At 38.9% G+C, this 13,698-nt stretch overlaps 1 pseudogene; it reads right to left on the bottom strand.

Annotated features, from left to right (window-relative positions):
• Positions 1 to 220: 220 nt before the first annotated feature.
• LOC118268408 (alanine aminotransferase 2-like) overlaps positions 221 to 13,698 on the bottom strand; it is a 62,713-nt pseudogene continuing 49,235 nt past the window's right edge.

Raw genomic sequence — 13,698 nt, 5'->3', positions numbered from 1 at the left:
TTCAGCTCGCATTGGACTCCGGATGAACCAAGATAAAACCAAGGTTTTATTCAATGAACATGTTCTTCCGGATCCGATCACCCTCAATGGGTCTCCTCTCGAGGTTGCTGTTTCAGTGCCTTTGGAGACGCCTATGTCCAGCAACGGACGAGAAGAGGCTGATAATCATGATTAAAAAAAATTATAAGCCCGGTTCTGATTGTTATATAATAAACAAAGATAAGTAGTCATAAAATATTTATTTAGACAAGTACCTATATACACGTAGTTACATTGCATAACAAAATAACACACACTCATTAATTCATAACAAAATTACAGAGAATTAAATGTATGCTGCGAGTATCGATAACGATAAAAAAACGATTTTTCTAATATCCATCCCTAATGAGAGACGTCAACGTCAAACAGGCATGTGTCAGCCGCACCTTGTTATAGCGCAAAAGGTATAGTTGCTTAGCTGTTGACTAGTGGATTTTTATAAGTAAAGCCGATATAGTGTCTAAAGTATAACAAAGAGTAGCTACTAAGTAAGCAAGCTTTATGTGTAGGAGAGCCATGGCAGGCCACCGCCACTCGGCCGTACCTGCAGCGATATATGCTTACAAATTCGGATGGCGCCAACTCCCATGTCGACGGACGGGGTGTCGATGCGCAGTGCTCACGCGTAGAGGTCGGACGTCAGACGTTTGGTGGAACTTAATTATTATCATTTATTACTTACTTAACTTACAAAATTAGTTTAAAATATGAGTGGCTTAAAGTATTCCTCATTTGATGGATGTATGTCAAGACAAAAGGACAAGGGATTGTCATTTCTTTCATTACCTGCAGATAAGAAAATATAAGTTTAAATTTATTTTAAAACTGTGTAGCTTCACATTCTTCATATTACTAACATTAATTAGTTACTTTGTTGATACGTACTAATAATATGGACTCATGTCTGAATTTAAGGAATTTGTTTTTTATAACAATTACGAGAGCAATTTGAAAATGTGATTTTTTGTTTGTTGAGATTTTTTAACGATTATGTGTATGTGTATGTCAAATGAAAGGCCTAGGTCTATAACTATTTTATCCTTTTGAATCATATAAATGGGTCAACGCGTTACGAAATTATAAGAAATTAAGAATCGTAAAAATGTAAACAAACCAGAATTTTTGATGTTTTTGTTCCATAACTTTTTAATTAATGCAAAATGTAAATACTACTACTAAATATATTGTTATTGTAAGTAAATGAGAATTGACAACATTTCAAAACTGATACGACATGGAAACAAAAATACCATTTCTTTATTTTCGTATCCTGAGTTCAAATATATTTATGTCATATTTTTTTTATTTTTTATTTCTGAGAAAAATAATTAAAATCACAAAACATGTGATGACGTCATAGGTACGGCAGAATGCAGTCGTTACCTTTGCCTTAGCAATCATGGTTTCAGATGAAAACATCAAGTGTCAAATGTCAATGTTTAATGTCAATTGAAGCTGTAACTTTTATTTACATTCGAAATCGAAATTGATTTTACACAATATTTTCCTATCGAATCGACACACTGCTTATTGTTATTATTCACAACTGTTGATTGACTTTATTTCGTCAATAAAATGGATTTCAATGAAACATATACGCCAATGAAGGATCCAAAATATTGTTTTGTACCAGCCTGCAAAAACAACACTACCAATACGTATTTCTGCAAAATTGTAGCATTCATTTTCGTGCATATATTGCAATAGCATTAAATAGTCAACTTTCGGCAAGTTTCTGCAATCGGCAACTAGGAATCATATAATTATAACAACAATAACAAAATCTAAAATCACACAAACACAATCGCACCAACGAGTTTGACAACCTTAGTGTTGCCAACTTTATTTTTACCAGCCCACCAAATGAGGCCGTGAAAACCACCAGAAACCACTAAATCTTAGCGGCCTCTCAAACCACCAGAACTCCTCAAGATCATCACAGAATCTAAAAAAAGGGATTATGAATATTATTTTCATGGCCCCCTTTACTCTTTCAATAACTACGCACATTATTTCAAAGGGTTTTATTTTAATTGTATTATTAGATTTTTGTGCTTAATATAATCTACATAATAATATCCATATTTTAAAATATTCTTTATACAGGGTGTAACAAAATACCCATATACATCAAGAAGCACTGAAGAATACATGTTTAATAGAATCTCTACACAAAGTTTCAGCTTAAAATTCGTTAAAAAAAAAATTGGTACCAAATTCTTGGTGTCGTATGATTCTTGATTTTAAATCATACAAACGTGTCACAACACTACCGGGGTCGAGACATGCTTCGGTAAATCTGATCGCCTAGTACCTATCTACCTAATTTTGATTCGCGCGGCGACGGTGCGTGCGTAGATACATTAGACGCTTTGTTTGCCTAGTATCTGTATGCTAAAATTTGCCTTGTAAATATTAAAATGAAAAATTTATTTAACTTACATTTTTAAAGATGTGGTTCGATGTGACTACCGTGATAGTGAATACACAACACACTTTTGCTTGCTTGTAAAACAAATCTCAATCACAATCACAACAATAACAAACACCTTCTGAATGCTACGTTAAATCTTCTCTCTTACAAACACTGTTACAATACCAACGAAAGATAATTCAACTCCACGTTAAAGAAATTGATAATATTTTTTCGTAAAAACTAAAATTCTAATATTTTTCCGAAATATTGAGATAACTGAAACGTTCATGATGACAATATTATGTCAACACTGACAATTAGGGCTGGCGATCTGAGATCTTCTTGCCGCGAACCAAAAAGGTTGATACCTATTTTAAATCGGTTCACATTATTATTGAATCGGTTATGTAAATTAGATTAGGAATGATATTTCTATGTATTATACTGTAAAGAAATGTATTAAATAGTAGCCAATTAAAATACAACATGTGTGTTTTGTCTATTAATTTAATCAAATACGTATTTTAGAAATAAACGTCGAATTTAACTACATACTCTTATTAGCCCTGAAAGAGTTAACAACTTAGCCTTAGTTTACAAGTAACTATTGTAGTTACAAATAATATTTGATTTTTACAGTGTCCTTTTAACTATTATGAAATACATCGAACCAAGAAAGATTAATCGTATTTTCTTTAAATCGGTTTCTTTCGGAGCGATTCCCCCATCCTCAATGACAATTACTATGTACAGAGAGAGAGAGAGAGAGAGAGAGAGACATCCAAAGAGACGATGACAACATTTCCATCTCTCTCACATAATACACTCAAGCAACGCGTGCGACTGGGAAACAAGATTTTATCGTATTTAATATGAAATTAGGGATCTGTGAGTGCGCAACCGTTGTTCAATTTATGTAATGACAATTCTCGTTTCTTATGGTTTCCTAGTACTTTTGCATGTTAACTAAACTAAGCTGCTGAGTTTTCGTGAAATTTGGTCTATCTATCTGTAAATTCTGTCGGTAATTTAATTAAAATGACGAACGGAACCCCCTGTGAGTTTATTTGTACTAGGAAACACATAATTTGCTTAGAATTGATGTTTAGAGTTCATTTGAACAAAATATTACGATATGAAATCCTTTTTCGTAGCGTCTTCAATTATTGTAATAACAATTCTCGTTTCTTATGGGTTCCTAGTATTTTTGCATGTTTTTCTCATTAAGACTAACTTAATTTGCTAAGTTTTTTTTTTAAATTCCGTCAATCTCTCTAAACGCCTCCAAGTAAAAATGTACATTAAAAATTTATTCAAAAACGGAACCCACTGGGAGTTTTTTGTACTAGGACACACATAACTTGCATAGAATTGATATTTAGGGTTCATTTGAACACAATATTATGATATGAAACCCTTTTTCGTAACGTCTTCAATGTATGTAATAACAATTCTCGTTTCTTATGGGTTCCTGGTACTTTTGCATGTTTTTCTCATTAAGACTAGGTAAGGTAGGTAAGAGTAGGTACCCACAACAGAAAGATAGGAGACAGAGATTGACAGAAGTTCACGAAAAGCTCAGCAAGTTAGTTTATTTGAGACCATCTTATCCAAGTAAAACAAAAAAAATGGTATCTCTTTGTATCACGTAAAGACCAGATAGGTACCTAATTATTTCATATCCTAACGGATACCCTTGTCTATGTACTTAGCGTAATTTAAAATTGGTGCGGGTCGCACGATTCGCATGCTAGCGTGTCTATTTAGAAAAAAATAATAAGCAGCGCGCTAACGGACACGTATGCGGCCGACGAGATTTTCTTTACAAATGTCCGGTGCTTGTACTCGCTCGAGGTTTTGGCTTAGTTTGTCTACAAACAACATATTCTTTGCTTTTTATTAAAACCTTTCTTCCAAAAACAATTTTTAAGAAGAAAAAAAAATGTTACGAAAAATAAATATCCGGAACCCTTTTTTCTTTATTCGAAGAAATACCAGGAGTAAGGGTTTTGATTTTATTTAAGTACATTGAGTGCACTTGCACTGACACATCAGCTGATTTCTTGCAAGTGATGTAATGATTTCATTACCAAATGTAGGATTTCATGTATCTTATGTATTGGAAAAATTCATAACTTCGTTCCATGAAAACATGAGTTTAAAAAACCCTTCCCGTATAGTTTGTTATGTCCTCTAGAAACCGTGCACTTGATGTGTATACCCCTTTTTGTTACACGTTGTATAAACTGACGTTTTCTATATGAATATTGTGCGTAAAAATATTTACCTTCTGAGTAGGCAATATTATCTTGCCAACAAGTGTATCAATTAAGTATTTTTAACTAGAAATCATACAGCATTTTACGAGTAGTGTTAGTGGTTAATTTGTAACTTACCACTAACTGAAACAATCTAGTCCACTAAAATATCCACTAGCCACTAAAACCAATATTTTCCCGCTGAAACACATATCTAAACCACCAGATCTAGTGGAAATTCCACTAAATTGGCAACACTGGACAAGCTGTCAGTGACAGTACATTTGACATCTACTAGGTTTTTTTACAGATCTAAGTGAGGCAAAGGTATTATCGCCATTCTACCGTAATTTGGCACTTACGTCTTTTTAGAATACACTGAATTTCAAACTCGAAATCATGAATGAAAAGTACATAATTTCGAAAAATGAAAAAATATGGGTGCCCTAGTTTTCGATTTACTTTTATATAACATAATAATATATGCATGTTAAAAATATGAAATGTTGTCAATTGTTTACCCATGTGAAAAGCCAAATTTTATAGGAATTAAATGATCTAAGAATTTAGTTAGGTTCTCTTTACACAAAGTTCATTCAAAACTTATTTTTATTTCAATGAGTATCTTTCTACTTGAGTTGAGTAAAGGTTTGTTTTCATTTTTTTATTACAAATGAGATGTAAAATTCGTTTTAGTATCTACCTGATTGACTGAGTAATCAATCATACGCATCAAACGTAAGATAGAATAGGTGGTCAAATCGACACCAGCAATTTATACTACGCTAAAAAAGCGTACTTTACAGTAGAGACGTTTAAAGGGAAAAACGTGATAACTTTTACATTAATTAAGATACTTTTTTGAAATTTGGTATGCTTAATATTTAATTTATTCATTGTAATATCTCATATTTATATTTCCTTAATTATTTCTATTTTTTGATTTAGCGCAAGTTAGCCGTATATAAACGTAATTCATCAAAAAATTTTTACATCTTATACACGTCTAACTAATGTTAGCGTAGTGTAGTACGGGAGGTCGTAGTGCATGATTAATCATCTGATGCATATTTCAATATTTTTATAAAGAACATGTTCTTACTTACAAAAGAAAATAGTCAACGTACCATTAATAAACTAATTAATACGTTAACACATAAGTATTTACTATGTAAAAGTCGCTAAGTAGTTCATTTTACAAACGAACAAGTATACACACGAACGCACTAAACTACGCTAACTATGAGTTAGCGCAGTGTTGCACAGATTTTGACCAAAGTTCATCCCCGCGCACACTCCGCTAATAATAGTTGGCGTAATATAAATCGAGTGATTTCAAAAAGTACCTTTACTTAGCGTTTTATAAGATTTGTAACTTTCTTATTTTTGCATATTTCTTCTCAATTTTTTTATGACGTATGTAAAAACACATTTTAAGCAACTTGGCATAAAAAAAGTTTTTATCAAAATTCGAGTTATCGTAGTATAAATTGCTGGTGTCGAAATAGGTAGATAGATAGACGATGAATATTATAGTAGTTAGTAGTATTAGTACCACGTAGTACTACACTACAGTACAGTACCACAGAATAATAAGTAATGTAACGCAAGACGCAACGCATCGGCGAGCCCACAACCCTAGCGAAACGAGTACGAATACGTATTACGTCACTCAGCGCCAGACAGCGACAGAGCTACGTGTTTGAAGAGAGCGGCAAACTGCGGCAATACTACTACTACAATAGGTGAATATCTCGGTAGGTAAAAAGCGCTTATGCGAGCTGAATTGAACTTTATTGCTCAGAACCAAGAGTCTCTTATAAGTTTGAATTGTTACGGGGAGTGGTGCTTCTGTTTACTTATTATTCTGTGTCTTAATCTAAAAATGGTTTCATCGTATAAACTACGTACGTACTAAAAAAAAAAAAAAAACGTTGCCCCACATTAGGATTTTCTCCTGTGTCGTGGGTGCGTTTACAAACATACAAGTTCACATACACATCACGCCCAGACCCCGACGTTTGGCTCCCAAGTTGGAACGGACGGGGGCTGCCCTAAAGCGGCTCCTACCCAACCTCGGGGGACCAAACGCCTCCTGCCGGAGGTTGTACGCGGGGATCGTGCGGTCCATGGCCCTCTATGGGGCCCCGGTGTGGGCGCCAAATCTAAGGCGACGACCAGCTCGCGCGCTGGTTTCATCCCAGAGGGTCATGGCCATACGGATGATCCGTGGGTACCGCACGATCTCCGGGGAGGCGGCTAACCTCCTTGCGGGATCACCGCCGTGGGATCTGGAGGCGAAAGTGCTCGCGCACGTATACAACTTACGTGCGGAGGCGCATCGCCGGGGCGAAACCCCACTGCCGCGTCAGATTAGTGCGTGGCGGGATGAGCTCTGGCGCGATCTCATGGCGGAATGGAAGCAGCGACTGTCGCAACCGAGGGCTAGGCTCGCTGTTATTGCAGCGGTAAGTCCCCTCTTTGAGGAGTGGCTAGAGAGGCGTCACGGCGTCCTCACCTACCGCTACACGCAGGTGCTTACCGGACACGGAAGTTTCGGTAGGTACCTGTTTCGGATTCGGCGGGAGGAAACGCCCGGGTGTCGTCATTGCGAGGACCACCCGGAGGACACGGTGGAGCATACAGTAGCGGTGTGCCCTGCATGGGCTGAGCACCGCCGTGTCCTTAGGGATGTGATCGGCGACGGTGACCTCCCTCGTCCGGCCCTGGTTCAGGCCATGGTGCGGAGCGAGGGGGAATGCTTCTGCGAAGCAGTCATGCTAGCTAAGGAGGAGGCGGAGCGCGTGAGGGAACGATCCTCCTCACGTCCCAGCCGCCGCAGAAGACACTCCGATCGCGTGACCATCTCCGGCCACCGTGGATGATTGAAAATGATTTGATCCGAAGCCAGGCATCATTTTGTACCCTGCGATTATAATAATTCTTCTGTCGGGTATCCCAAAGAGATGGTTCGGATTGGAATAATTCCAAAAACTCGAGCACTTTTTCATTTGACCACTCCATGTCGGTAGAAACGCGCGTCGCCGGTGAACTCATATTGCATACTGGACCAACGGTAGTGTGGCCACTAACGCATTAAATACTGCGGTAATCTTCTTTGATGTGCGAAAAAGACCGCCGCCGGAGCTATTGCCTACCACCATTTGCCATATTGATTGGCATTGTAAAATTATGACCATAAATCGTGGTTTAAGTTATGGCAATAATTATTGGCATACCACGGTAGTGTGGCCTCAGCATAAAAAAACTACGTTAAAAATGAGAGATAAATAAACCTTTTTATTCACTAGATACCTTTTTAGAAGTTAAGGTTTTGGTTTTGCGTAAACTCAGTAGTGCATTAACTTATTGAGGGTCGTATATAAAACATTTCGAAAAAGAGATGAATTTTTATTACAAGTATTATAATAAGATTTTTTTCGAAGGTGGACCACCAACCATTCGTTTTTGCGATTATTTTTAATAGAAAGGAAAGATAGACCACCAACAAATGAAATTGTTCGTGGTCCACCTAGGTGAACTATCGAGGTGTACCACGACCAATGAGGGATATTTACCATGTTTACTCATAAACATCCACCTACATACCTATACTGCAGTTCATCCGTGATTATGGCACTTACAACAGTGCCGAAATAAATCAGCTTCCATTCATTGATCGTGACAACCTCTCCACTACGGCCACCCTACACATATCACACCCATAAGTCAGGAGTTGCTGTGTACCCACAGGATGACAGGAATCCAATGGACGTGGCGTATGCTCTCAACACAGTTTACAGTGGCATACTCGTCCAGGTCGGGCGTGAGATCCCTCAAGACAAAAAGATTCTCGGGAGCGATGATCCCAAAATCACTCCCTGACACCTTATACCTGGTACATATACCTTATACCCAGGCAGAAAAGGAATCCCTTAAGAGCGACCATAGGATTATGGACTACAACTTGAAAATGGCCATCAAACACAGAGACGCCGTAGTTGTGGGGGCGCTTTTAAAATAAAAATTTATATAGCAGGAGGTAATGTGTATGCGGAAAGCGTCAATAAGAACATAATTGCTATATACATAATTATATAATTGTTAATTCTTTGACTTCTGTAAGCTCTGTTGAAGTCAGCCCACCCGACAGGGGTTGAGTAAAAAAAAACAAATATGTTAATGCGTAAGTATTATTGTAGTTATAATTTAATCGTTGTGGTTAATTGTAGTGTGTAAGGTAGATATCATATTGATAAAATTTAATGTAAAAAGAAAAACAAACAATTTATTGTATGACAAGGGCACGGACAAAGAGTCCGTGGAGAACAAATGTAAATAAACTTGTAAAAAGACAGTGCCGAAATATCGGAAACTCATTGACATAAATAAATATGAAGCGAAGCGCTTCGTGTGAGTGGGTGGGATATCTACCATGAAGCGGTGACGCCCCGCCGATTGTATTGTGGTTCCATGATGAAAAGGACTAGGGGAAATCAAGTTGTGCAATTCCCCCGCACACTCTCCGAAATTTATCCGGTAAAAAACGGAAAGGCTTGCGACCTTGCGCCTGTGTTCAAGGCTTTGAAGCCGGGCCTCCACAAGCGCATCGTCATTTTTTTTTTTTTATATTAAATGGGCCGACGTTTAGCCATCGGAGATCGCCTTCAAAGACGAGTTCAACCGTTCGACCATGGATTTTCTTAAAGACTGGATCTGTGTTCCGCTAGTCCGCGCATCGGACACATACCTTTCAACAACTGTGCTGTCATCTGCATACCCAAAGATACCGGGCTTAAGCAGGTCGTTGATGTGCAGCAAAAAGAGCGTTGCTGAAAGTACTGACCCCTAAAGGCTCCGGCGTTGATACCAAATTGGTCAGACGAGCAGCCATCAATGACTACTCGGATTGACCGATCCTTCAGGAAGTCTGCAATCCATCTGCACAGATCAGCGGGAAGTCCATATGCAGGAAGCTTGCCGATAAGGCTGTCGTGCCAAACCCTGTCAAAGGCCTTCGATATATCGAGTGAGACCGCTATTGCCTCCCCGTGCATCTCGATGGCCTCGCTCCAAATGTGGATGGCATACGCAAGAAGGTCCCCAGTGGAACAGTTGCAGCGAAACCCATACTGCTGATCGCTGAGGAGGTCGTTACCTTCAAGGTATGCCAGGAGCCTGTTGTTAAGCACACGTTCCATACTCTTACAGAGTATGGATGTGACTGAGATTGGTCGGTAATTGTTAGGGTCGGCATGACTACCTTTTTTGGGCACAGGCTGCACGTTGGCCAGCTTCCACGCAACCGGCTCTTGACCAGTATTCAAAGAAAGTCGAAACAGGCGTATCAGGATTGGAGACAACTCAGGCGCACAGGTTTTTAAAACCACGGCTGGGATTCCGTCGGGGCCACTGGCCTTGTTCACGTCGAGATTACGCAACGTCTTATATACCTCCTTCTGTCGTATGCGAATTTTTGACATATTCGTCTCGCAAACTCTATGGAGAGAAGGAGGCAAAGCGCTTTTAGTATCAAGACGTGAAGATTCCGCAAATAGAGAAGCAAACAGGTTTGCTTTCTCTACTGCGGTGTGTGCCAGCGTCCCGTTAGGCCCCAGGAGAGGTGGGAGTGAAGGGCGGCAGAAGTTCAATTCAACCGCCTTGGCCAGGGACCAGAATGCTTTACTACCCGCTGGGTAAGAAGCCAGTTTGTTCCCTATTCGGCCAATGTGGTTGAACCGAGCCATCCGTAATGCCTTTTTGCATGACTTGGCAGCCCGGTTATAGGCTCTCTTCCTCTGAAGAGTGTCGTCAGCCTTACGACGCCTGGCATCCGCCCATGCCAAGTATGCCGCATGCTTTCGCGCTTCAGCACGTCCGCAGTCGGCATCGAACCATGGACGAGTCCCACCGAAAGATGTCGCGTCCGAGAATGGAATGTAGTATTCCATGCCCTGACGCAACACCCCCGTTATGGCATCCGCACAAGCTGACGGGTCACTAGTAGAGAAGCAGACAGGCCGCCAAGGATAGGATGCAAAAAAAGATCTGGGTCTCCGAGAGAAACAAGAGCGTAGGGTTCTCGGTCTCTAGATGGTGATGGACCGCATTGACATTTGGATCTCGGATGTAAAGGTGCTCCCACACAGCAGTTATATAACGTTATACAACATTGTGTAACATTTATAATAGCATGTAACATACTCTACAACCACTGTTATAATTTGTTTAAACACAAATGTTATTGTTACACATTGTTGTATAACGTTATATAACCGCTGTGTGGGAGCACCTTTAGAGAGGTGCACTTTGAGGGAGAGGGAGTGCAGCCGTTGTTGAAGAACCCTTTTTTTAGATCTCGTTTTAATAGTAGTAAATAAGTTGCTGAGAGAACGGTAGTGAAATGTTTCCCCACACAGGCGACCCCCAGACGCGCACCGCAGTTGGCTACATCATTGGGAGGCCAGCCTGGAGACTGCGGGGACGCCCGAGCCCCCGCACGTATATCCATCGTCTGTTACTGTCACGTATATCAAGTCTGTAAAAACTGACCGGTTTCCTCGAGCAGTTTGAATGCGTAGAAGTCGTCGGGCAGCTTCTTGGCAGCGGCCGCCGCCGCCGTGGCTTTAGGGGGCAGCTGGATCCGGGTGAAGGCATACATCGCACCCTGGACAAGGTATAGTCAGGTATATGTATGTATACATATACTTGTGATATTATTGTGTGTATCACAAGTACCATAGCGCGACTAGTAGATCACCGACCTGTACTACGTTACAGGAGATTCTTCGTAGGGTTGAATGTTGCGATCATTTGGGCTTGTTTCTTCAGGCACTCCATTATGGCCGTCTTCTCCTTGTGCCAGAGTTCGTAAGAAGGCTCGCCTGGCTTCGGGGGCTTCACCTGGATATAACCATCAATAAAGATTGAATTGCTTGCTTTTGGAACTTAACAGACTGTCAAATTTTAAGTGATAATGTGAATGTATGATTTATTTTTGGATAATCGCTCAGTAGGCCAGTGCAGATACCTTTAATAAAGGTAAAAAGTAAAAGAAATTTATAGTAGAATGAAACCTATTGGAAATGGAAGAGAATATGCTAAATATGGAAAAAAATAAAAATTCCACTCCATCCGAGCTCGGGAAATGGGGGGGGGAGGGAGGTTTTCAGAGTAAAAATCGGTTTATCGCAATTTTTGGCGAAACTACAAGTCCTATGAAAAAAAGTTAAATGGCAAAGTTGTAGGTAATAAAAACATCTACAACTTTTGTATTTACACTTTATTTATATTATCTCAAAATTTTGTGAAAAATTAAAAAAACTACGATTTCGGTTTTTTATTCTTATCTTCGACAAAAATATTTATTTTTTAACGAAATTTTGTGAAAACGTGCCTTTATATGTACCAAACTCACTGTAATTTTTTGGAATAGATAAAATTATTTTTTTACCAGATATTGATTAAATACCGAAAAATTATCCTAATTTTCAATCGAAAATTCACGCGTCAAAATATCAGCTTTATTGTTAGTAAATAGGAACGCAACCTTATTGGTATTTTGTGTCTGTGGCGCTGTCCACATGTAATATTTTTTTTTTGTCTATGTCATGTTAAAACTGTCTTTTGTTTTTGCCACGTTTTTTCTCAAGTGAAAATAAACTTCCATTTAAAATGTTAAATACGTTTTAATTATTTACCACAACCACGATTAATATTCCTTTATGGTAGCAGAGCGTGGTTCTGTAGTGGTACAGTGCGAAAGTGGACTAACTTCAATCCGAAAAATTGTTGTTGCGATTTGAATTTGAAGTTAAGAAAATCTACGATCACAGTTATAAATTACATATTTTGGGTGAAATCAAAGCAAGATGAGTCCTAATAATATGTTCAATTTGGAGAAATTGATCGGAAGAGAAAATTTTGCAACCTGGAAGTTTAGTGTGAAGACTTACTTGGAGCACGAGGATTTATGGTGTTGTGTTGAACACCCTGATGATAAACCTGTAGATTCAAGTAAAGACATAAAGGCAAAGTCAAAGCTGATACTGTTGTTGGACCCTCAGAATTACGTACATGTTCAGGAATGCAAAACTGCAAAACAAGTATGGGAGAATTTACAAAGGGCTTTTGATGACAATGGTTTAACCAGAAGAGTAGGTCTACTCAAAGATCTGATAAATACTTCACTGGAGTCAAGTAATAGTGTTGAAGACTATGTTAGCAAGATAATGAACACTGCGCACAAATTGCGAAACATAGGATTTGATGTCAACGATGAGTGGCTTGGCACATTGATGTTGGCTGGCTTACCTGAGGAATACAAGCCTATGATTATGGGCTTAGAGAGTTCTGGTGTCCAAATTAGTGCTGATTCAGTAAAAACCAAACTCATACAAGAGATCAACACATCAAAGTCATCTGCTTTCTACACGAACTCAAAGAAAACAGGAAATGTGCACTCAGTGAAACCAAAGGGACCCAGATGTTACAATTGTAATAAGAGTGGACTTTTTGCCAAATATTGTAAACAGCCAAAGAAACAATCAGCAAGCAAAGGAGAGAGCTCCAGTTTTATAGCAGCTTTTTCAGCAACCGTCAAAGAAAACATTAGAGATGATAAATGGTTTCTAGACTCCGGTGCATCCATGCACATGACATGCAGAAAGGATTGGATGTACAAAGTCACTGAACCATCTGTGAGTAAAATTACTGAAGCCAACAAAGAGCCATTAGCTGTGAAGGGAGTTGGTTGTGTAGAAGTACATGTAAGTCAAAATAAAGTGATACAAGTCAGTAATGTTTTGTATGTCCCTGGGCTAGCTGCTAATTTACTTTCAGTCAGTACTATTGTAAATAATGGACATAAGGTTATCTTTAACAAGAAGGGATGTGAAATTAAAAACTTGAAAGGTGAGGTGATATGCACAGCAACGTTGAGCAACAAGTTATATATTATGGATACCAGTAAAGAAGTAGCAC

The sequence above is a fragment of the Spodoptera frugiperda genome, chromosome 25, assembly GCF_023101765.2.
Source record: "Spodoptera frugiperda isolate SF20-4 chromosome 25, AGI-APGP_CSIRO_Sfru_2.0, whole genome shotgun sequence".
In the NCBI taxonomy this organism is placed as follows: Eukaryota; Metazoa; Arthropoda; class Insecta; order Lepidoptera; family Noctuidae; genus Spodoptera; species Spodoptera frugiperda.
Note: the sequence above shows the minus strand (reverse complement) of the source record. Positions and strands in the feature narration are given on the sequence as shown.